The following is a 25,605-nucleotide window of genomic DNA, read 5'->3' as shown; positions in this document are numbered from 1 at the left end:
TGCAAAGACACTGCTCAAGGAAAGTTTGGCCAAAGCCAGTATGAAAACACCTATGATTCATTTTGAACAGAACCTTTTTATATGACTGATGTGTAATTGTTACGTATACGTATGTTTTGTTTGTTATTGTTACATATTTATTACAATATTGTTAGAAGAAAATTAGCCTTTTCTCTTACAATTGTAAAAGAAAAGGCTAATTTTCTTCTAATAATATTGTAATAAATATGTAACAATAACAATCTGCTATATTTTCACTTTGAACATTATGTCCTGTGTTCTCTATTGAGAAAGCACTAGCATATTAGAACATGTTATACTCAGTCTTTTATTCAGATAGGCTGAAACTAGTGATTTAGAACTTTTTCGAATTGTTTAACTTTTAAAACCAGCTTATGTACAAAAGAGAACTGGAGACATTGGAAAAAACAAAACAAAAAGTGGGGACGTCTTTTTCATCCAGAATTCCAAGAAAAAAAGTCAGCATTGTTTCACAATTTATGAGATAAATCATCATCAATAAGTTAAATATATTAAATGTGATAAATAAATAAATCTGAACACACTTTAATGACCACTAAATGATGTGATTTTTTCTATGTTAATTAGACAAATAAAGCTCTTTGGGTAGTATACTGATACAAAATACTCTAATAGAAATCAAAGAAAGGGTAAGGTTATAAATACACTGCAAATACAGAGAGTGGAAACAGGAAGGGAACTAAACACAATACCACAAGAATAAATAAAGTAGGAAAAATAAAACTGGAACTAGCTAATACACTCAAACTCAACAAGGGCAAACTGTACAAGGAAGCATCAGGTCAGGAGCTACACTTAAATAATAAACTATGAATATACAACTAATGCTCCATCTTATAAATCGTGAAACAATGCGTACTTTTTTCCTCTGAATTCTAGAATCACTGTGGCGATGGTTTTTTGTTTTTTTTTTTAACAATTTTTGTGCTGGTTTTCATCTTTGCTTGTACTGTCAGCTTTGTGTTCATACCTAAATACTAAGAGAAAGATCATATGTGCGTCCTTGTCGCGATAGGGATTTGTGTTGCTGTGGTGGACTGTAGACTCAGTTTATACTTTTAAATGGTTATTATGAAAGTTTGTTTCAGGTTATTTTACAGAATAAGGTGAAAATAATGTTAATGCCAGTATAATTAATTATTTTCTAATTGGAGTAATTTATTGCATTACTTTTAAGAATAATTGGAGTAATTTATTGCATTACTTTTAAGAAAAGTATTCTGGGTAATATGTGTAATACATTACTTTTTTGACTATGACCTGACACTGATCACAACACTCCTAACACTCGAGATCAGAGTACAATTTCAGAAATTTTTTCTGGTTTCTAAAATGTTTTTGTTTCGGACAAATAGAAATTAACTGCAAATATATAACACAGAGTAAGAAATACGTTTGTGTGTTTTCTTTTTTGCTTTAGTTCTTTTAGGTTTTTTAACTTTAGCCCTGCTTACCCTCAGCACTGTTCCACAATGAAACCATATATGCTAAGAACACAGTGACTGCAGTCAAATAAAAAATTAGGAAAATCTTGTTGACTTTTTTAGCCATTCTGGTCCAGTATCCAGACTTCCTGTTGCTGCTGAGCAAAGTCATTGTTTTCCTTGTCTCCTGCAGCTCATCTGAGACTTTTTCCAGAGCAAAGGACACCTCTGTCAGTATACTGCTGCTGCCCTGAAAGAGTGGTTTTGTAGAAAGGCAATCAACAAGATGTTAGGCCAATAAGGTTCATGATAGCTTTAACATTTGACACACTGGTTTGTTTCTACATTGATTTAATAAAAAAATGTTTGCTTCCGATATACAGTTTAATAATAATCAAGTTGTTAAAGATAAGACCGAAGTAGCAAACGAATTCAACTCTTTTTTTGTAAATGTTGGACCTACTTTAGCAAATCTAATCAGGAAAAATGATGATCCAGGAGATGAGGAAGCCTGGATAGGTGATAATAGAATGGTTAATTCCATATTCTTAGCCGATACTACCATAAAAGAAATAGTAGCAATCGTAAAAAATTGTGAAAATAAAAAATCTACTGATTGTGATGGTATAGACATGGTCATAATTAAAAAGACAATAGATTGTATAAGTACTCCTCTTTGTTATATTTTTAATCTTTCGCTACAGTCAGGAGTATTCCCTGACAGAATGAAAGTGGCAAAAGTAATACCATTATATAAATCAGGAGATAAGCATAGTTTTAACAATTATAGGCCAGTGTCTCTTTTATCACAGTTTTCAAAATTGCTAGAAAAACTCTTTGCACAAAGACTTGATAGTTTTATTGAAAAATATCAACTAATACATGAAAACCAATTTGGATTTCGTAAAAATAGGTCAACGGCATTAGCGTTGTTGACTTTTATTGAAGATATTTCATCTGCAACACATAATAATAAATACACAGTGGGAGTATTTGTTGATTTAAAAAAAGCTTTTGATACGATACAACATTCTATTTTGATTTCTAAATTGTATAACTATGGAGTGAGAGGAGTAGCATTGAATTGGTTAATGAGTTATTTAGAGAATAGGTTGCAATATGTTTATTATTTTGGCAATACTTCTGAAAGACTGAAGATTGTATGTGGTGTTCCTCAAGGTTCTATTTTGGGACCTAAACTCTTTAATTTATATATTAATGATATTTGTGACGTATCTAAAAGGTTAAATTCGATTTTATTTGCAGATGACACAAATTTTTATTGCTCTGGAGAGAATTTGAAAGACTTGGTTGAAATTATGACTTCTGAGATGTTAAGAATAAAAAAATGGTTTGATGTAAATAAATTATCTTTGAATCTGACAAAAACGAAATATATGATATTTGGCAATCGTGTAAAGGAGGATAAAGTCATTATGTTTATAGAGGAAGAATTGATTGAAAGAGTTACTGAATTTCGTTTTTTGGGTGTAATAGTGGATGAGAATTTGACATGGAAATCTCATATTGAACATATTAGAAAGAAAATGGTCAAAAGTATTTATATTTTGGGTAGTATAAGAGATTTATTAAATTAAAAAACAATGCGTATTTTATATTTTTCTTTGTTTTTTTCATATATCAACTATTGTGTTGAAGTTTGGGGGAATACATATGAGAATACCATAAAACCTTTAAACCTATTACAGAAGAAAGTTATACGAATAATTCATAATGTTAAATATAGAGAACATACAAATAAATTATTTATAGAATCAAAATTATTAAAATTAGGAGATTTAGTGAAATTACGGACATTATTAATTATGTTTAAGGCTAAAAATAATATTTTACCTTTTAAGTTACAAAGAGTATTTTTGATGTGTTCAAGGGGAGAAGAGAATAGAAGGAAATTTTATTTTAAACATCAGTTAGCCAGGACTACACAAAGATTAATGAGCACAACGGTTAGGGGTATAAGACTGTGGAATTCACTTCATTATGATTTAAAGAATTGTATAAATTTACAATGTTTTAAAAAGTGTTATATGTTTAAAACGATAACTCAGTATGAAGAATGCGAATGAATGTGATGTTGGTTTGGGATTCGACCGGAGAGAAATGTCAATATTAGTTTGTTCCTGATTTTTGGTGCCCACCGGTGATATAAGTTCGATGGTAGATAGGGGGCAGGGTTTAATAAGAATATTTTCTTCTTCCTGCTCCTTTTCACACATGGTTGTTGTGTTTTGTTGACAGAAGATGTGGTTGTTTTGTTTGATTGTAGTACCAAGTGTGAAATAAATAAAAATGAAATGAAATGAAATGAAATGAAAAGATACAGGATAATCTCTGCAATGCAAACATCCCTTCCTGGAGTTTCTGAAAAGAGAAAAAAAATGTGCATTTTTTCCCAACCTTTCGGGACAGAGACACAGATGGTGTTTCATGAGAAGATACCTCATCAACAGAGGCGTGGTGACTGAGTCTCCTAATCTCTGGAAAAACATTAGGCATAAAGATTAATGCAACACAACTAAAACTGCATGCAGATTTGTGGAATGTTTGCTATGATTAAGCTCACCTCTAAAACAGCTGTAGAAGTTGTGGCCGCCCTGGTTGTTCCCAGAGTTCTCCCCCAGGCTTCGGTCTCCATCCGTCTCATCTTCCTTTTCAATCAGATGCTTGACCAAAATTGCCTCCAGGAGGCTGAGCAGCATCAGAGCAAAAATTCCAATGCAGTAGACAGCTGAGGAGGGCAGACAGTATTATTAAATTTGTGGACAAATAAGTATTGACTATATGTGCAGTCAAACACGCTTCCTTACCTATAAGTGGAATACTGTCTGAAGAGCTCGGCAGAATCTCATTGAGAAGAAGCTGCATCACTGTGACAGCAAGCAAGACAGTGACCTTGAAGCCGAGTTTCTCACCCCCAGTGTCTGAGATGAGGAAGGAGGATAAGTCCAGAAGCAAGAAGAAGAGCACTGGCAGGATGAAATTGGCAACGTAGAGGACAGACCTCCTCTTCATGGTAATCTGTGAATTTGTTTCCCCAGGTGGTTAGGCACAATAGACAGATTTACACTCAAAGAAGTATTATGTTAAGTTGTATTCAAATAGTAAAGAGAAAGGAGTTAAGTGAGAAGTTTTGGGTGGTGTAAATGTGCCAAACCATGCAGCGTTATTAATGTTGTTTTGGGTGTCTGTAACACCACCACAGGATGTACAGTTGTGTTCAAAATAATAGCAGTCCAACATGACGAATCAGATCAGTGTTTTTGATAGGAATCATTTTATTACATGGCAAATAATTTACCAGTAGGTGAGTAGAGTCAGAGAAACCAACAGACTCAACATTCACAATATGAATGCACCTGAGTCTGTGCAATTGAATAATTAAGTGAAAGGGCCGTGTTCACAATAATAGCAATGTGGAGTCCAACCAGTGAGGTCATTCATTATGTGAAGAAACAGGTGTCATTCATGTGGCCCTTATTTAAGGATGAAGCCAGCACATGTTGCACATGCAATATTCTCTGAAAACCTTAGAAAGATGGGTTGTGCCAGACATTGTTCAGAAGAACAGCATGCTTTAATCAAAATGTTGATTGGAGAGCGGAAAACATATAAAGAAGTGCAGAAAATGCTAGGCTGCTCAGCTAAAATGATCTCCAATGCTTTAAAATAGAAAGCCAAACCAGAGAGATGTGGAAAAAAACTTAAGGGGCTTTTTCTTTTACTATGGTGTTGGGCCTATTTATCTCATACCAGGGATCATTGATTAGTTTGCTTATATCAAAATACTTGAAGAGGTCATGCTACCTTATGCTGAAGACAAAATGCCCTTGAAACAGGTGTTTCAACAAGACAACAACCCCAAACACACTAGTAAGTGAGCAGCATCTTGGTTCCAGACCAACAAAATTAAGGTTATGTAGTGCCCAGCCCAATCCCCGGACCTTAATCCAATAGAAAACTTGTGGAGTGACATTAAAAATGCAGTTTTAGAGGCAAAACCTAGAAATGCAGAGGAATTGTGGAAGGTTGTCAAATCATCCTGGGCTGGCGTACGTGTTTACAGGTGCCAGAAGTTGATCGACTCCATGTAGCACAGATGTGAACCAGTTCTCAAAAACAGTGGTTATACAACTAAATATTAGTTTAGTGATACACCGGAAGGCTAAATCTTAACATTTTTTCAGTTTATTGAGTAAATATTTGAGTTTGTAATGAAAAAATGCAGACAAGTAATTGAAATATTGATACTTTTTTCCTTCATGTTTTGATGAAAAATATAATGTGCAGTGTTACAAATGAAGGGAAATTAAAAAAATATATATGGATTTTGAACTTTACTCACATTTTAACATACACTACTATGATTTTGAACACAACTGTATATAAGGCAGTGGCGTGCAGTGACATTTGACAAATTATTGCTGCACTACATGGACTTCTTCACCGTCATGCACTCCTTCCTGGCTGAAAAATTGCAAAAAAGTACTTCTATAGTTAAATAAATATCTGATATATTACCAAAAAATATTTGCTATTAGCTGTCAGAGACAAGTGGTGTAGGAATTCAAACTACTCCTTTAGGAAATAAACAACACTGTGAAAAATATCACTACAAATAAAACTGTTATTTAAAAACCAAGTATAAAGTATCAAAAGTAAAACCTGACTTATCTTCCATTAAAGCTGAATACAAGTCCTTTAAACCTCACATTAACAATGATAACTCGTTGCTATCAATGGTTAAAATCAGGGAGACCACCTGATTTTCAGATTATAGTGTACAATACACTGTGCATAAATGATCCTGCATTGTTTTAGTGAAACAGGATGGCTTTAAATGCACAGCCCAAGGATAGGGTGCATGTGAGAATGTTATTAGATTAAAAAGATGTCTAACATTAAATTAGATATCTTTTTTTTTTTATTGTATAGCACAATTTGTTTACCATTTGTGGTTATTGTTTTTACACATACTTTTATTACTGATCCTACACACTCCTAAATATATACTGCAAATTATGATAACTAAATGATACGGCTGATAAATCTGATGAATAAAAATTATTTTAATTGATGTACATCATAGCATATTGTCCACTGCAAACTTGGCAACTCAAAGATTGCCCTACAACTGAACTGGGCCAAACACAGCAGCATGGTTCAGCACATCCATCACCTGCTGTGGAAAAAACTTGATGAGTGCTTGACATGAAACCAGGTGGCTAGAGTAGATGGATAAAGGGAAAAGAACGAGTTTTCCTTTCTGTTTTCAGAAATACTTACAGTGTAAATGACCACAGTTTGATTGAATCCATAACCTTCAACAACTTCGTTGTTGACTGACATGTCGATGAACAGCCACTCATACTGCGTGTGCATCATCTTACGAGACAATTCTGTGACCGTTGAATTGTTAATAGAGTTGTTCCGCAAATATATTTCTTTATCTGAAATTGAATATAAAAAGAAATGTGATAAAGGACAAATAATATAAATGTGAGCAGACCAACAAGGAATAAGTGCTTTATTGTTTTACATTTTTTGTAGTGCTCTTTCTTATTCTGGGGTAGGTGGGGTGTCTAAGATTCTGTTGTTCTAACTGTTGCTTTGGTATTGATGTTAGTGTGATGTTATTGAGAAAGATCTGAAAACTGCTGTTCACAAACACTGTCCATCTAATCTAAGAATGGGCAAGGATTTCAGTCTCTAGATGTGCAAAGCTGGTAGAGACATACCCTAAAAGACTGGCAGCTGTAATTGCAGCAAAAGGTGGTTCTACAAAGTTTTGACTCAGGGGGCTGAATAATTACGCACACCCCACTTTGCAGTTATTCATTTGTAAAAAAAATGTTTGGAATCATGTATGATTTTCGTTCCACTTCTCACGTGTGCACCACTTTGTGTTGGTCTTTCAAGTGGAATTCCAATAAAATTGATTCATGTTTGTGGCTGTAATGTGACAAAATGTGGAAAAGTTCAAAGGGGCCGAATACCTTTGCAAGCCACTGTAATACATGTTTTTTTTGGGTTTTCCACCAGCGCAGAATTACCAACAATAGAGAGGGCATAGCCTAACATATGAAACAGGAAAAGACCGTCATGTAATCCCTTTATTTCAACAAAGTAACTGTATTCTGAATACTACCCTTTTAAACGGTAACTGTAACGGAATACAGTTAATCATATTTTGTACTTTAAATACGTAACACTGGTACATGTATTCTGTTACTCCCCAACACTACGCCCCTTCCCTTAGGTCCACCAATCAGCAGCTCCTTAAGGTAACAAAAAATAAGTATAAATTTAGAGGTGACCATGGCTTTGCTGTAGCTGCTCCAAAGTTGTGGAATGAAATGCCCTTGCACGTTAGGCAGGCCTCTTCTGTTTCTGAGTTTAAAACTCTTTTTAAAACATAGTTATTTGCTGAAGCCTTTGGCACTCTTTAAGGGGTTGACTCAACTTGTTTTATCAACTTGTTTTAACATGTTTTATTTTATTTTGTTTATGCTATTTGTATATGTACAGCACTTTGTGAACCCTGGCTTTATATTAAAGTGATTTATAAATAAAGCTGGTATGCTATGGTATGATTGGGGCTGAATGCCAGTTTTGGGTATGATGTGAGTTTGTTGAGCTGTTTATTGTTGGGTTGATAACTGTGTTTAAGTTTCCACCTATGATTATGGCAGATGTGGAGAAATCCTGTAATGATGTGAAGAAGTTATGATAGAATGTGTGGTCGGTCATCTGTGTTTGAGCCATAAATGCTTGTGATTGTTATGTTGGAGTTATTAATTGTTTCAGGGAAAATGTCTCACTTTTGAAGCAGATGCAACCTAACGAATCCAGACAGATGCACTCATTGATGATTACTTGTCCACTGTCTCGCAGTTCCACCTCAGACTAGTGATGGGATTTCCAGCTCTGTTTAGAGAACTCTTCGGCTCGGCTCACTAAAAAGAGCCGGCTCTTTCGGCTCCGAACCAGCTCTTCAGGTTTTTTTTGTTGCTTTAATTAATTTATTATTAACAATAATATAAAATTATGCACAAAAGGAATTACTAATGCAAAATTTAAAAAAAAAAAAAAACCCAAAAAACCCCCTGGTTTTATTTATATATGTTTATATATAAATATTTGCGGTGGCCCCTAGAGACAAAACACGTCTCTAGGGGCCACCGTAAATATACTAAATTTCTTTTAGCAATTATTGTTTATTCAATGTCACAATTCCAACCCTGCTCCTTTACCCGGGCTTGGACCGGCAAAAGTGACCCGAAATAGGCACTCTGGTGGAGTTACTTTGTGTGTGTGTGTTTATAAGTAGTTTTAAACCTTGTGATCCACAAAACAGCATAAGAGTAAAAGAAGAACTGACTGCGTTACAGCACCCGCTGCTTGTTGAGAGTAAAAGCGATACGCGCTTTCACGTCTTTTATTAGCGACTTTTTTTTAGAAAAAAGTCGACTTTTTTTTAGAAAAAAGTCGCTAAGGGGTCTGAAAACTCGCTAAATATAGCGACAAAGTCGCTAAGTTGGCAACACTGCGTTGTTGTCCCTGGCTCCCTTTCTCTCTCCCTCCCGCTCTGTTCCTGTGCTACTGCGAGTGTAACTACCGCCCCTCCCCCCCTCTTCCCAGCGCAAGCACAAGGCTCACATGCTGAGTGAAGCGGAAAAAAAGTGTGTGAGAGAGGGTGAGAGAAGGGAAAAAAAACCCCAAAAAACACAGCTTGCTCTAAGAGCCATTTCGTTCGCGACCGACACATCACTACCTCAGACACTTAACCTGACTTTAAAGTTCTTATCCAAACTCAGTAAAAAAACTGCAGATCAGCTAATTCAACTACAAGAAAAACAGTAATATCACTAAAGTTAAAATGTTATAAAAACATGCTCATTCTGTTTAGTTGTTGTGTGGAATATTGATTAAATCCCAGCATTTGTATAATGCCTATTTCAAATTTTATTGCTTACTTGCAACATCCAATCTTTCTAATGGGAGTTTTTAACAAGATAAAACTAATATTAAACAGAACTGGATCCAGCTTACGTGTACGGCTCTCTATAGCAGCTCCAGGGTTTCATGTGACTCTTTGGAAATTCCCAATTCCTTTTCACACAGTTGTCCAATTCTAACATCATCAAAATAAGATGTTGGCCCAAAATATGTGCAAATTTGGATGAAAATTAGTTTTTTGGCATTGGATAACCTTCCTGAAATTATGCATGAGATCATCGAAGCAGAAACAGAAAATTAGAGCCCCTCCTTTTGGCCGGGCAGTATGTGTTAAAATATCTAATGTTGTGCTTTTAAGACCATACAAAGGACATGTAAACAGAAACTGTTATGGACTCACCATCGTGAAAGATAGACTTGAAGGAGAGGTTGCAGCTCTGGGTGTCAAAAGGAAATTTGTAAACATGCATCTTGCAGGTGCTTAGCACCACCTGGTCATTCCTGAACTCAACCCGACCATTGTGATATATGCTGAGATATGGACTCGGAGACGCTTTGTCTTTTTCTGTCCTGTATAAAAGAATATGTTTGTAATGAAAACAATGTATTATCATACTATGGAAAACAGTTTGCATCATGCTATAAATGACTATTTATTATGTCTGCAGCTATATCTTATTTTATCTTAGTAAAACCTGCTAGTACTAGAGGTGAAGAGATACCATTGACTAGGCCAGTGGTTCCCAAACTTAGTTTTTGCTAGGCCCTTCTTTATTTTACAAGAAAATCCCCCCCTTTCTGACACAAACACATCCTCCAACCAGTCTTTGGATCTATTGCAGTAGAGACAGATGTGTTATATTTTGTCATTGCTTTTGTATGCTGAATAGTCTTTCATTATATGATCCAATATGATTTAAAATCCAATTGTAATAGATTTTGTTGAAAAAATATATATATATATATATATATATATATATATATATATTTTTTTTTTTTTTTTTTTTTTTTTTTTTTTTAAGTTCAAAAGAGGGGTGGGTTCGGGGTGTGGTGTCAGAGGAGGCTGATGCACACAGCTATTCTCCATCACCTGGTCATACCTTTCCCATTTCGAAAGGATGCCGGGACCCGACAGGAGAGCTGCCTGTGTTTGTGCTGAGCTGGAAGCAGCAACTGGAAAGCTCTGTTGTTGAGCTTTGCTGAAGGCCACATGAAGTATGGAGGTCTGTAGCAATTTAATGTGCATAAAAGGTTGTGACATCTGCGCACTACGTGCCTCAGCATCTGCTTACCTCCCCTCCCTATGTGATTTTAGTTACAGTCGTTCCTACTTTGTTATAATACAGTTGACTGGGGATTAATTAGTAGCAAGCAAGTTTCATTTGGACTTGTTGAACAAGTGGCATCCTATTATGGTACCATGGTGAAATTCACCGAGTTCATCAGAGCAGATTAGAAACAGTCTGCTTGTTTAGTTGCTTCATTTATTTATTTATTTTTACACACATGGCAATGGAAGTTATTGGATCAACTGAGTTCAGTGATTTGGATGATATTAATACTTTTGGCAATATAGTGTGTGAACTGCCTATTAAACCAATCCAACTTGTGAAAGGTGCTTCAAAACAGCTTGAGATGAATTACCTATAAATTCAACAGACAGCTGATAATTGCTCACATCCTCTGACTCTGTTTGAATAAAGTTATTTTAAGTAAAAATGGTTATTTCTAACCATGTCTTTGCTATTTTTCCTTCTTCAATTTGTAAATTATTTCATGAATTACAATAAGGAAAACATTTTCTGTCACCCTATGGTTTTTACAGTAGCATATATTTATAAATATGATTATAAAATGACTATATGTGAGTGAGTTTATGGGCATATTGCATATGTCAAACTTACATCTCTTCAATAGTTATATCTGGTATCCACAGATATGAAGTAGGAATTGTTATATATTCAATTCCACAGAAATCATCTCGTTTCCATTTAATGTACTCATTGAGCCAAGCCTACACTCAAGGGTACAAAAAGGCAAAGAGATGAGATGATGAAAAACAAATAAAATAATTGAAGAAAAAAAAAAGTATAGTAATAGTAGTATAGAATTTTAACAATACAGAGAAAACCATATATACCTATGATATATTTAAGAGAAAACTCACCAAATCAACCCAAATGTAAGTAATTAAGGTCTGGTCAATTTCTCTCTGTAAATAAAGAATTTGAACATAGTGTTTATTGAGGCAGACACATGTCAAGCTCAACAGGCAGGTTAGCTAATGTTAACTCATATCAGCTAATGCCTCAGCAGTTATCCTTTGCTGGTAAATAGACAGTTTCTGCTGAAGCCCAAGCTGCCTCCAAGCCAACTCCTCATGCAGTAATATAATTATTGTTACTACTACTACTACTACTAATAATAATAATAATAATAATAATAAAGACATGAACCAAAGACAGTTAACTACATATATCATGTCTGATTGGAAGTGATGGACAGTAGTGCTTAAAATTTTTTCAAGATTTCTTCAGCAGAAGTAATCCAGTGATACCTGTCATGTATTAGCATGGAGTCATAACTCAACCTATATCTCTGTACTGTGTGTCAAATAAATGTCTCAGAAAAAACTAAAACAAAAAAAATACCTAAATAAAAATGAAACAGCACTGATGTAAGAAACTGTAAGTTACAAACAGAAAAACGGGTTGTGGCAAGAAACACAAGCCAGAGTAAGTAATAATAACAATAATAATGAGTTGTTCTTTTGTGGATGAGTGCTGTGACATTATGTTTCATGAGCAAGAAAACTAATTAATTAATTGTCATTAATAATAAAAGAATACCCAAACAAATTACCATATCTAAGATGGCATAGAGTCTTATTGTAATAAACACTTCTGTATAATTTTTGTTGTTTATAATGGGCCGGCTCATAGTGTATTTAAGTTCGTCTTTTTTCAGATTCAGGTGATTGACAATATCCTGAAAATTACAGACTTTCTCCTCTTCATCTTCGTTATCTGAAATGATATCAAAATGCATTCTCCATTAGAGATTTATTTTAGGAAATAACAAGAGACAATGTCTGTGCTTTTCATTCCTGATTTTCAATTTAAAAAAACAAAAACAAAAAACATGCTCACTGGCTGCTTACATCCATCAAAGCTAATGTACATCTGCACTAATGCAGTATTCCTGAGAAATGGCAGTAGGCACCAATTTAGAACCTTTTGATATGCACAGAACTTTTTGTTGACTAACAGGCCATGTCTGCAATGTTTATCTTATCAGTCAATATTAAAAATGGGACGTAGAATACATGTAACGTACTCTTTATAAAATTGTTTTATATTTTAGATCAATCACCTCAGGAAGGCATGATATACATTATGGCAGACCTCATAGTTAGCAGAATATGGTGTAATGTCATGTGCTTTTGTTCATCTGATGTTTTGTTTAATTAACGTTAGAACCTGGTATGGACTATATGATTTTTCTTTTTTTGTTATGTTACACCTTAAAAATAAAAGATACAGCATCTACAACATCTTTCATTTCTAAGGTTTAATGTATCAGGTTTCTTTGTCACATGTTTGTATGTTAATACCATTTGTTCCTTTGTTAAAAAAAATACACTTTATAAACTCAGGGACATAGACATGACAATGGAAAAACAGTAAATGTGTCATATACATACTGTTTTTGCATATCCATGTTTATTTAAGCCAAATTTAACTGAAATCCACCGAATAAGCTTTGAGAGAATAAATTAATAATACCTCCAGTAATTGTCCCATTGCTTTTTTGCTTATCAGCATCTGGTAGCTCTACATCGGAGACATATCCACCTGACATGAAAGAACATAAAAGAAGTTATACATATGTACAAAATTAGGTGCATAAGTGTTGGTTATAATAATAGATGAACTGAAAGAACACATGATGAGAAAAACAAACCTAAAAAAAAAAAAACAATTAAATAGATTTTCAGCTTACAATTAAAATAAATAAGTGACTCGGCCAAATGGAAAGGCTCAAACAACCAAAAATTTCAAGATTTGGAAACAGACCTGGGAATTTTAATAAACAGCAACCGCTGGACATATATAAGTAATAACATATTATAGTGTCCTGAGGAATCAGTAACAAAAGAACTCACAGAAAGACTTATACTGTACTTGAGATGTCACTTCAACCCTTACACAGCCACAAGCTGATGCCATCCAGACCTCTTGCAACACCTGTTTCCGTTCTCATTTCTGCTCTCTACTTCCTATATTTCTCTCTACAGTGGCTTCCTTCTGCATGCTACACCTTGCTGTATTTAGATCAGCTTTACTTTTGGCTGGCAGATACCAACCAGAGTCCTGTTTTTCAGCCCAGCGTCCTATTTCCTTTGACCAATCCAGTTGATTAGTATTGCGTTGCTAATACAAATAAACAGTTGACTAGGTGTCCGTCTGTCTGTTTTGTGCCATAGTGTCTGCAAACTGTTTCATCCGGAAATATTTAGTTGTGTTTTACTCAATATTCTTCAACCAGATAGATAAACTAGATCAAATCTATATTACAACTGTTAAATATTTTGACTGGTTCAGTTAGTAAAATATAAGATCTCATACCAGTTTAAACAACTGAAGTCCTTCAATTCAGATTTCCAAAAGAGTAAATACATAAAATCTTGTCTGAATTCTGTTAATGAAGGCAAAATTAAAAAAAAAAAAAAACATTGGTGTAAAACAAAAAAAAAAAAAAAAAAAAAATGCATTTAATTGCACTTTACATGCTATGGAAGCCCGTTTCCACCACTAAATAAAAATCAAAAAAAAAAAATCCTTAACTCAATTTTGTATTAACACTGCAAATCAGTAATCTACGTGAATTGCGTCATTTCCTTTTTTACCCGGACGCTGAAGCCCTCAGTTACAAATGCTACAGCTAAGCTACCAGCATTACAGCCAGTCATGAATGCACAAATTGCTGAGTATTTTCAGTGTGACCTTCACAAATGATGAAATCCTTGTGTTATTAGCTGACTCACATGGTGTTACTATCAGCAAACATACTATTGAAAGCACCAATTTGTTGCTATACATTGGTAGCTCACAATCTGGCTTTGAGTGCACATTCCTCTGTGCCAGATCCTTCCGTCTAACAAGAAAATTACGTCATTCACATAGATTACAGACTGGCAGAGCTAACTTGAAATTTTGAGTTATTAACTCAAAATTTTGAGAAAAGTAACTTGAAATAACTACACCAGGAGCAAGCAAGACTGGGTGTCAGATTTAAATTGTTGGATTGTCATGTATGCTTAGAAACATATACTCATATATGCTTAGAGATATATAATCGATTGCATATTGATAGGATGTCTGATCCTTAGTTGTCTACAAAGACTGTGCATTCCAGAGCACTCTGGCGTGCGCGCACACACACACACACACCCTAGAGAGGTCGTACCTTCTCTTTCTGATTTATGGTATGGGAGGACACTTACTCTGTATCTGTTTAAGTATAAGAGCATTTTGTGTAGGTGGTCCGCTGGACTCCTAACACCAGCTTTGGGGAGTCAATCACAGGGTCATATCTTGACCCACACACGGGCACTCTTTGTTCACGTGTATGCCTGTGTAAGATGTTGTATGTTAATGAACCTGTGAATATTCATGTAACCTTAATAAAGAGCAGTGCTGCGGGGGAGCTGACTGAGAGTGACCGCGGTTTGAGCAACAGGAACAGCACTCGTCTCGTTTATCTCCCTCATGCAAGAGTTGTGCCTGGTGTCCAATGCGTTTGCCATTGTAGTAGAATTATCTTGGCTGTTCCAGCAACAGGTTTGTGCCAAACATAAACATAACACTGGGGCAACAGACAGTCACTCATGAAGGATGTTTCCACACAGTGGAATTGGATATGGTTTCTCGTCTACTAAAGCAGCAAGAGGCTGTTTTTGCTGCTTTAGTCAAACAAAAGCCAGTCATAACTTCATCACAGCTGGTAAAACGCAAAAAGCTGATGACTTTCATGTAACCATTCAGGTAATTAAAACTTTTAACTTACTATTACTTTTTCTTCAAAAAGCTCTATAGGTGGCAGTTATTGTGTAGATTAATAATTACTTTCTTGAACTGTCTACTACAGGTTAGTGACTGAACTTCTTGGAGGTGAGACATGTGTCTCATGTGGAGTGTTTTTACCTGCTTTCTGCCACCTGCATGACACCATGGAGGTCTCTGATGATGACTCACACTACATGGTGAAATTTAAGACTGCCTTCCCTATCCCAATGTTAGCTACACCCAACCATCAGTGGCTCAAGACCCACAAGAGCCACTGTACTTGACCCACGTTTTAAGGATTTAAAGTGTATTGCAAGGGGAGCGCGAGAAGAGATATGGACCAGCCTTGAGGCCCTGCTGCAGGAACTTTTTAAAGATGCCACCACAAAGGAGCCAGCAAAGACAAAGAGCCTCCTCTCTTCATTGTCTCCAGACTCTGATTTAGATGAGGAAGCCCTGTGTAACAGGACCCTGAGTTTGTACAGAGCAGAATCAACTATCAGCGAGACAGACTGCCCACCGCAGTGGTAGTCCAGTCGAGCAGAGACCCACCCACAGGTGTCTGTCCTGGCCCGCAAGCGTTTGATTAGTCCTGCTATTTATGTCCCATGCAAGAGACTGTTCTCACTTGCAGGTCACACAGTAACAAAAAGGAGAGCTGCCCTGAGCTCTGAAAATGTGAACATGCTAGTTTGCCTAAGTAACTGGCTGAGAGAGATGGACAGTAAACAAGCAAGGGGGTATTTTGAGTCCAATGGGTTTGTTATGTTTTGTACTAAATTCTTCCATGATCACACTGTTTTAGCCTAGCCTTATTATTATTATTATTTAAAGATAATACCATTTTGAAAATGTACTTACAGTACTTAAAATAGCATTTTATTTTTAAGTCTGCCTAGTGTGGGACAGGGATATTATTTTTCTTTCCCTGTTTTGAATTGAAATGCAGTTTAAATGTAGAAATTAAAAGAGCTTGAGTTTAAAATATTCATGTTTATGTCTATTATTTAATTCTACTGCCCACTAAAACCCTTTTAAATGAAAAAAAAAAAACATTTGCACTTTGCGGCAGGTTCTCTTCTGTGATTAAATGCGATTAATCAGATTATTTTTTTGAGTCCCAACCCTAATATTTATATATTTGTATATAAATAAAATGCTGAAATAACTGAATTAAAATATAATAATGTTTGCTTACCCGTGATTATGAGCAGAAAGAAGAAACCAGCGATCATTGTTGCTTACAGAGATCTGTATGCACCCTTGTCCTCTATGGGTTCTTAAGATGCTTCTTGCTCCATTTAAGTCAATGCCTCACGAGGGTGGGGCAAATGTAAAAACGGATTGTCCAAAGAATCTAGCAAACAGCAGCAGAGGGTGGGCAGGGATACAAAGGTTGACACTTCACTGGGAACCAGACCGGAATACTTTCTCTCTCCTTCTTTGTCCATTTGTTGCAGCAATAAAGCAGAAGACAAGAATTCACAAGACAAAATTAGTCCCATGCAAATTATTTATTATATCTATCAGATTCACATAACTCATTACAAGAAACTTTCAGTATAATCAATGACTTCTCCAAAATCTCAAAAGCCCCTTTAACATACAAAGCAGTACGTTGTGCTCTGAAACCTATTCTTTTTCTATTGCTTGCTCCATCCTAAACCAGTTACCAAATGAACCAATCATAGTGCGACGGAAATGTAAACATGCCAGCGAGGGGTACTCATGCATGTCGCGGTAAAGGTTAGACTGGGTGAGCATTTTACCACTGTGCAGTATTACTTCACCGCAACCAATAGAGACAGTGTCTAAAGTTATGCCAAGTTCAACCACACAATGCACGAAAACATGAAGAAAAGCTGATTCTGTATGTATCAGAGTTTAGAGTTCAGATGAGAAAGAAATAAAATGACAATGAGAGAAGCTGCAGCGAAAGATACATTTGGGGCCATTTGCTCCAGCCAGCAGTCAGGGCAGTGCATCTTGCTTTTTAAGTGAAATACCCTTAAATACATGTAACACTGATGAAGCGCTATTGAATTAATACAGGCTAGGTATTGAGTGAAATGTTATTAATCAGAAGATTTAGGAATGCTACTGGAGCTGATGGGCAGTAATTAAATACACACACAACACAAAATGCTTTTGCAGGTACCATGTATTTAACCGAAAGCAAAGAAAATTAAGAAAAGAAAATGAAAGCTTAAATAATCATTCCTGCTGTAGCTATTTAATTAATAGAAAAACCCAGTGGGGGTGCACAAAGACAACTAAGCAAATTCTTCTGGCTTATACCAAGCAATATAGATTCTCAAAAAAAGTTCCCCATAAATAACACGTTAACATCGAAAACACTGATCCACACTGAAGTCCATGAGTTTTATCTGAATATCCATGAGAGATGTCCAAGCGCTATTGTCCATAAACGGGGGAACTGGTGTGTATGATTGTGGAAATCAGTGTATTCGGAAATTACGGGACAGAGCGTCGTCTTTGATAGCTTCCTACCAGTCCAGTGGAAGCTTCAATGCAGAATGAGTCCTGCTCCTAGCCGTTCATTGGCTCGCCATCCTTTTTCATACCCAAAAAGGTTCACCTGGCCTGCATTAAATAAACAAGGCCAATAAGAAATCACAAGAATACAAAAAAATGTCAGCCAGTTAGGCTAAATACATTACGTTATTCTTGTTCCTGGGTACACAATTTATAAATAATTAAACAAACAGTATATTTAACCAATAAGGATTTAACTAAAACATTTCAACTGCTATATACATATTATATAGCGTCACAGCATTTGTTATTCAACAACTATCATCAAATAAAAAATCAAAATCAAATTGTCTGGACCGGCAGCAGCCAATTAGCGTCAGCTGGTAGCAATACAGTCAATTAAAAGTTCAAACTCACCAATTCCGTTCTGTTCAGTGCACGACAGCACTGTGGCTCTGGCTCACAATAATCAGCGTCCAAATCGAATAAGTTAGCTGGTGTTAAAAAAAAAATGCATTAAAACGGAAAAGCAAGTGTTTGCTAATATAAACCTGCAACAACTCTGTCACCTGGCTTGCCTCCACTCATCTGACGGGAGAAAGCCGGGACAGGCTTACTATGACCTACATGCCATCCGATTGGCTGAGCAAAGTCATGTGGTTGGAGTCATGTATTTGTGATGCGTCCAATGGCAGGAAATAAGTGCAGGAAATTACTAAATTCTAGTAAAACAGATTTTACTCTGGGTTACATACACAATAAACTGGAATAAATCAACCATAATGTCACTCTCTGAGGATGCAATCTCCAGGTCAGGACCCTGCTCTCCTTCTTCACATTGGCAACAGTAAATATTTAAGCATAAATATTCCCCCAGAGTTTAATCTCAGTTACATAACCTCTTAAAAAAAAAGACCCTAACCCTAAAATCCTACCCTGGCCATATTATCTATTCTCAGTACTCCTAGTTACACCAACATAAAACTGGTTTAAATAAATTCATTAACTACAAAATTCTACTGGGAAAAGCAAAAAACCCCAAACTGCCATATCAGCACTACAGAACAAATCACATAGTGAATGGAGTTGAAGCACCAAACTTTTAATACTAATCAACCATATTTAATGATGAATATTAAAGGACAATTATAACAACTCACAGATACAGATAGAACTTAATCAACAGAAAAATATTTCAATTCACTAAGATGGTCTTTTTATACCCAGTGTGACTTAACTGTTGCCAAAAAGTGTTCCCCCAGTTTTTTTCTTTTGAGTACGACTTTTCCAGCCTTTTGTTGCACCTTTCCGACTTTTTAGACACGTTGCTGCCGTCATACTCAAAATTAGGTAATGCTTTTTTATAAAATTTGTATTTTTTCTGTTTAGATATTTGAAGAGTTCCATTTTCTATTGTGCATAAAAGAAGTTTTCTTTATGAAATTAAGAAATCATTGCATTCTGTTGTTCAGATTTTACATCCATCCATCCATCCATTCGCTACCGCTTATCCTTTTCAGGGTCGCGGGGGGTGCTGGTGCCAATCCCAGCTGTCATAGGGCGAGAGGCGGGGTACACCCTGGACAGGTCGCCAGTCTGTCACAGGGCTAACACACAAGGACAGACAACCATTCATACTCACATTCACTCGCACATTCACACCTAGTGGCAATTTGGATTATCCAATTAACCTATCCCCACAAACTGCATGTCTTTGGACGGTGGGAGGAAGCCGGAGTACCCGGAGGGAACCCACGCAGACACGGGGAGAACATGCAAACTCCACACTGATGTTGGAATTGAACTCAGGACCTTCTTGCTGTGCGGCAACAGTGCTAACCACCGTGCATCCCACGGTGGTTAGCATCCCAATTATCTTATAATTGGTTTTCGATACTGATGGAAAATCATCAGTATTGATGGAACAGTCCCTAAGGAACTGGCATGTACAGAACTTTAAAATGGATCAGTTCAGACATTTTCTGGCTCCACTTAGCTCACTGTGGACAACTTTCCATGAGAACAAAATAATATTTTTTTATTTTCTTTATTTTTTGCTTTTGCTTTGCTCCTACTGACCTGATTTAATAATATCCTCTGAAAGGAAAGTCTAAATGTGGCACTATGGTAAATATAAAGACATCAAAAATCACTGATCAATGGCCATGAGTACCATTCACAGAGAGTTGGGGAATAGCTGCAATCACATTATAAGATGACCATTGATCAGTGGTCTTTGATCAATGGTCATGAGAATTTGCATAATTAAGATTAAGGAACTGACCTCCCAGCCCATTGTTCCTTCAGTGGGCTGGTTTCAGCCATTATGCAAATATACTGTTTATAAGATTGGGAAAACCTGCAGTCAGCTGAGTCTGAAGAAGTCACTTGGATGAGTGATGAAACATTACTCCCACTGAAAAAGCTACATCCAGATGAACAGAATCAACTTTTGGAGGCCATAGTATTCCAACATGATAACAACCCCAAACACACCTTCAAGAAGATGAGTGCCTTGCTAAATAAGGCACATACAGCAATCTACGTGACCTGTCAATCACGTAGATTGCTGTATGTTTACAGCAATACATGTCTGTAAACATATATTGCTATGAGACAGGATAAGCTGAAAAACCTAAATGCGCAGCAGAAAATACAGGAAGTAGAAGAGCTAAAGAAGAATCTGACATTTCAGCAGACATTTTTCACCAGAGCAAAATCACAAAGTGCAGCTGTTGTGAAAGCAAGTTTCATTTTAGCAGAGCAGAGAGCCAAACCTTGGAACACCTCCTGTTATCCTGCTATAGAACAGTAGTGTCACGGTCTGGCTGGCAGACCGTGGGGATATGGGGGAATGAGGACCCAAAACGCATGGTTCTGCGATGCAAACAGTGCACTTTATTTACAGTGAAGGCAGCAGATGCACAATAAATCCCCTTTGCTCCCTAGACTCCCGTGCTCATGCTCCCAGCAGTTGTGTTTCTGCACACCCTGTGCGTGCTGCCCTTCTGGTCCCTCGTTCCACCTGCAGGACAATAACAGAAGCAGCCGTTAAACACTAAACCCGCACGCACGCACGCTCCTCCTCCTCCTCCTACTAATAACAACAATACTAATAACAATACTAATAACAATAATGGTCCATCCTGCTCATGGACCCCCGAGTCCTCCAGAGCCGGGTCAGGAGGTAGAGATTAGACAGGAAATGGCTAAAGTGGGCTTTGATATTGACAAAAATATAAAAGCTATTAAGTATGGACTGTTTAAGGAAAAAATGTATGATAATAAAAGTCGTCTTTTTTGGCTGATCATGTGCATTATCAACCCCCACGTTTGGAAAACAAGAGCCAAGGTGGTCATAGAACAAAAGATGATCGGCAGTGTGGCTGTTTGCAAGAACATTTTTGCAGATTTGAGAAGGAGGAAAACTCTAGAACAGAAGAATAATAGTCCTTTACCTTGGGATCTTTTAAAGATATGATTAATTTTAAAAAAGGCTTGAGTATGGTTTTGGTGTTATTAGTTGGTATTTATCTGTGTTCTTGTAAATTTACACGTGTATTGGCATGTATTTTTGAAGTAAATATTGTGTGTTGTTTTATGATATGTATTGCCATGAATTTGGAAAAAATATTGAGAGCCAAATCAGCCCAGTCATTTACCGAGTGAGAGTTTCTAAATAGCTGCATGATGAAGCTGTGCGATGTCTTGTCTCCAGACAAAATGCAGATTTTGGCAAAAGTGAGCCTGAGCAGAAATACGATTGCTGTTATTTTGTGAGATGGCCACTGATTTAAGAACACAGTTGTGTGAAAGAAGCAAAGACTTTATTGCATACTCTCTTGCTGTGGATGAAAGTACAGACATTATGGACCTTACACAGCTGGCTATCTTAATCCGTGGAGTGGACTCCAATTTGTTCGTTACAGAGGAAATATTGGACATTAAATAGACGCACGGGACAACAAAAGGAAAATACATTTTTGAAAACGTATGTGAAAGTGTAGCGACATGAAGCTGCCCTGGGACAAACTTGTTGGAGTTATAACAGATGGAGTGGCGGCAATGTGCGGTGAAAAAAGTGGACTACTTGGCAGGATGCGAGTAACTGGTGAGTTAACAGCAGATCACTGCATCATGCACAAGGAAACGCTGTGTGGTAAATTCCTAAAAATGGAGCATGTAATGAGTAACGTAACGCAAAACATAAATTTTATCCAAGCTAAAGGTTTAAATGACCGTCAATTTCACTCTTTCGTGCAGGAAATAGATTCAGAGTCCTTATCATACAGAGGTTCGTTGGCTGAGTTGGGGAAAAGTTATTTTATAGAGTTTTTGAGCTCAGCAAAGAAACCTGCCAGTTCATGGACATGGCATGTATGATGTGGGAAGGCATTTCAAGCCAAGCTGCTCCTATGGGAGTCACAAATGCACCACTTGCCTCACTTTCCCCGTTGCTAAGTAATGTTGAACCAAGTCGGCGCAACAGTGTTCCCAAATGAGCACTTTTCTGATAAACTGAGCGCACTGCGCACTGAGTTCGCACAGCGCTTTGGTGACTTTGGAGCAGAAAAAGACCATTTTGAACTGCTTCGCAATCCATTTACAGTTGACGTGGAAACTGCACCTGTGCAGATTCAGATGGAGCTGATTGAGCTGCAGTGTAATGGGACACTCAAGGCAAAGTACGACACTGAAGGGCCCGCACAGTTCATTCGTTCCATACCTGAAGCAATACCCCAGCTCCGTCTACATGCGGCTCGAACCTTGTGTATGTTTGGTAGCACACATCAGTGTGAGAAGCTGTTTTCCGTGATGAAGATTAACACAACAGTGCACAGGAGTTGTCTCACTGATGAACACCTGCAGTCCATCCTGAGAATCTCTACAACACAAGACCTCACACCAAACTTAAACGAACTTGCTGCCAAAAAAGATGCCAAGCATCCAGCTCTGAACAAATGGCATAAGAGCAAAGAAAACTGAATATTATTATTTGTTGTTCTTTTAACTTTTGCTGAAAAGCAGAAATTTTATTTGTTTCCAGTTTTTGTTTTTGTTTTTGCATCATGTTCATATTTTGAATTCGTATCATTTCACAGGAAGAGCAAAACATTTTATTTATTTTTTTATAAAATGGCATAATAGCAACAAAATCTCATTGTTTTGATTTGTTGTTACTTTACCGTTTACTTAAAAGCACAATTTTCATTTATTTTTACTGGGGTTTTGGCAGCATGTTCATATTTCTAACTTGCATAAATTTGACAGGATATATTTTTATGGAGAGCAAAACATTTAAAGTCAAAGTTAAAGTTTAATTTTTCTAAGTTTATTTATTCTGGAATAATATTTTTGTCTGTTTTTATTCATGTTTATGTTTAAAAAAACGTTGTTTTAGTGTGTTCAATAAATGTTCATCTTGTTTGGCCTGGACTAGGGATGCACCGATACCGATATCGGGTATCGGCCTCGATACCACATTTTCTAAAGTACTCGTACTCGTTAAAAGTCCCCCGACACCGAGGACCGACACCACGGTCTGAGACCTGTCTATGTTTGAGCGGCATGTAAGGGGTTAATCATAGGCGCCAAGTGCCCGCCCCGGCTGCAGCTCAGAGCGGGGAGAAAGCGAGGCGAGACATATCAGCTGTGTGGAACTATTTCAAAGTGAACGAAGACGAGAAAACAAAGGCGGACTGCAAATTGTGCTCAGCGAAATTGTCCAGAGGAGGCTCTAAAGGTAGCGCATTTAACACAAGCAATTTAATCAAGCACCTAAAATCCCAACACAACGAGTACAAAGAGTTTACCCACGCTTATTAGCACAGAGGAGCATAGCTGATGCTATAGCAGTGGGACGGAAAATAGTTGGGCATTTTAAACATTCCGCCTTAGCCTCCTCCCGCCTCGAGGACATTCAGGCTCAACCAGCCAATAAAGAGACTGCAGCAGGACGTACAGACGCGCTGGAACAGCACGTATTACATGCTCCAGTCCCTCATTGAGCAAAAGCGAGTGCACGAACTCCCTGAGTGAGCAGCTACGACGCACTAGCCTCTGATGTCATCCCAGCTGTGACTGTGCTAGTGAGACTTCTAAACAGAGAAACAGACGAACAAATTTAAAATTCAATTTTGTTTTTTTATAATTATTTATTCTGTAATATGTTGCATATAACATGCTTTTCATTTTAAATAAATGTTCTTAATTCCAAACTAGTCCCTTGTTTGTTTGTTTTTTGTTAAATTATAGGACTAAAGCTGTTACCTGCAAATTTAAATCATGTTTTTATTAAGTACTCGGTATCAGTATCGGCGAGTACTGAAATGCAAGTACTCGTACTCGTTTCCAAAAAAGTGGTATCGGTGCATCCCTAGCCTGGACTTAAAGTGCGCCTTGAGTTTCGGCCCCCTGTGCAATAGAGTTAGACACCCTTGATTTAAGCTGGCTGAATTACTGCAGGGGATGATGGAAATTCAGTGGCTACTTAAATAAGAATTATTATTAATATTATTAATAGTAGTAGTAGTAGAGGTAGTAGTAGAATTTCAAAAGTAATACATCAGATAACAAGCTCAAGCAACAAACAGACATTCATGTCTTGCATTTTTCTAAGAGGATAACAGAATTTCCAGTAACCATCCAAACAACCGTTGAAGAGCACTTATGATACATTAAAATGTAAAAGTATTTGAATTCACAGCAACCACTCAAGGCTGATGTTCATGCTGTGTGTTTGAGATATTTATGTAAAGCGACTTGAAAACAGCAGTAATTGCAGTTGATAGATGTTCATAATGTATCTGGGAAATCATTTCCTCACAATCTCGGGTAAAATCAGGATGTGGGTAAATGCTTTTACATGTTTGCATCTTTAATTTCAGCATACTGAGATTTAATAAGTGCTCCATCAGTAGAGGGAGTGAGGCCCTGTTTGGAAAAGGTGAGAATGACAGTGATTTCTTTTTGTTGTTGTCTACTGTCTGTCTATCTGTTCAGATCCTGTGTAAGTTCTCCTCACTTCTTAAATCACTTTCCATGTTTGTTCCTAGGTTTCTGTTGTGGACTTTGTTTGGATTTGCTTGGTCCCACTCGTGCTGTCCTGACAGACTTTGTTACCGGGTCAAAGGTAAGTGTTTTCCAAATTGCCTTTGTGTTCTCGACATCTTCACCTCAGTTATCTAAGTAACATCTACACTCTGCCGCTACCTGTTAGTGCTGATATTTGTTGTACCTCACAAGTATGTTTGAAAATGTGTACAATTGTGCCTTGATATTTAGCCGTTTAGTGACCATCATCAGAGCAAAGATTGTCTTGGCCAACTAAATCACTGGCATTGTTGGCAGTGACTGTCATGTTTATGAACAGCCACTCATATTGTGTCCGCATTAAATCAGGAGACCACTCTGTCGCTTCTGTAGAGTTGTCACTTGGCTGCAACTGAATGTCCTGAGCTGAAGTGGAAATGAAAGGACACCAAAGCATCACACCACAGCATAGGTCGCTCATTCTGTATCACCCCGTTCGCCCAATGTTGAGTCTGCTCCCTGCCTGCGAGACATGCTGTTCACAAGTCGTCAGTCAGCTATAAACA

At 36.9% G+C, this 25,605-nt stretch overlaps 1 pseudogene across 1 annotated transcript; it reads right to left on the bottom strand.

The window, feature by feature from the left end:
* Positions 1-1,149: 1,149 nt before the first annotated feature.
* On the bottom strand, positions 1,150-15,252 carry LOC146663888 (5-hydroxytryptamine receptor 3A-like; annotated as a pseudogene). The gene is made up of 10 exons (XR_014912887.1): positions 15,159-15,252; positions 13,229-13,297; positions 12,306-12,469; positions 11,611-11,655; positions 11,348-11,457; positions 9,844-10,013; positions 6,771-6,934; positions 4,051-4,505; positions 3,885-3,964; positions 1,150-1,716 (listed from the first exon to the last, which is right to left on the bottom strand). The product of XR_014912887.1 is annotated as a 5-hydroxytryptamine receptor 3A-like (transcript).
* Between the last annotated feature and the right edge of the window lie 10,353 nt (positions 15,253-25,605).

The sequence above is a fragment of the Rhamphochromis longiceps genome, linkage group LG8, assembly GCF_057381845.1.
Source record: "Rhamphochromis longiceps isolate RC_006_pf linkage group LG8, R_longiceps_female_GT1.1, whole genome shotgun sequence".
NCBI lineage: Eukaryota > Metazoa > Chordata > Actinopteri > Cichliformes > Cichlidae > Rhamphochromis > Rhamphochromis longiceps.
Note: the sequence above shows the minus strand (reverse complement) of the source record. Positions and strands in the feature narration are given on the sequence as shown.